Below are 878 nucleotides of genomic sequence, written 5' to 3' on the forward strand. Positions count from 1 at the left end.
TCAGTACTGCTACCTCATAGGGTTGTTATGAGAATTAAATGAATTAATATGTGTACAGTCAGCATAGTGGCAGGAGTAAATAGCTGCTGCTATTGTTGGTGGTGGTGTTGGTGGTGAAGGCGCTCAGTACCCATTTATCGGAGGCATGAGGATGGAAGGAAGGATCTGAGAGAGACAATGTGCAAAGCGTGTTCAGTGAATGCTGAGCAACCCAATCTGTCAGAAGGACAGCCGGAGCCTCTGTGGGGCCTTGGTGGGGGAGAGAGAATGTTTAACGTCTCAGTGAGGAGTGTGCATTTATTTGGTGAGCAGTCAGAGAGGACAGCAGAGTTTGTCAGCAGATGGGAGAAAGGGCCAAAGAGAGAGCGAGCCAGGGTGAGCCAGGCGGTAAGGTGCATATGTGGTGAGGTGAGTTATAGGTGAGGGATGGGTAGAAGGAAGCGGGTGGGGACGTATGGCCGGGGAGGGGAAGTGAGCTTAGAGGAAAGTCACATGAGCGTATGGAGGATGGAGTGAGGGGATGGGCTGAGGCTGACGGGGACCCGCGGGAGTGACAGGGACATGCTGGGAGCGCAGGGGTAAAGGCTGCCGGAGACAGGTGAGGCGTCTAGGACAGGTAAGGAGTGAGCGGCCCCGCGGGGGGATGGGGATCAAGTGAGCGGCTGAGACCGTGAGGAGAGCCTTTAAGAGCCAGAGCAGGACCCCGCGCGCGAGAGCCCCCGCGCTGCCGGAGAGGAGAGAGCGGGGCAGAATGTGATGTCAGAGAAAGGGCGGTGATGTCAGAGCCAGGGCGGCGGGGCGGTGATGTCAGGGCTGGTGCTGATGCTGGCGGCGCAGTGCATTGTGGGCAGCTCCCCGCTCTGCCGCTGCCACCGCTG

This window comes from Myotis davidii, unplaced genomic scaffold, assembly GCF_000327345.1.
Source record: "Myotis davidii unplaced genomic scaffold, ASM32734v1 scaffold167, whole genome shotgun sequence".
Lineage (NCBI taxonomy): Eukaryota > Metazoa > Chordata > Mammalia > Chiroptera > Vespertilionidae > Myotis > Myotis davidii.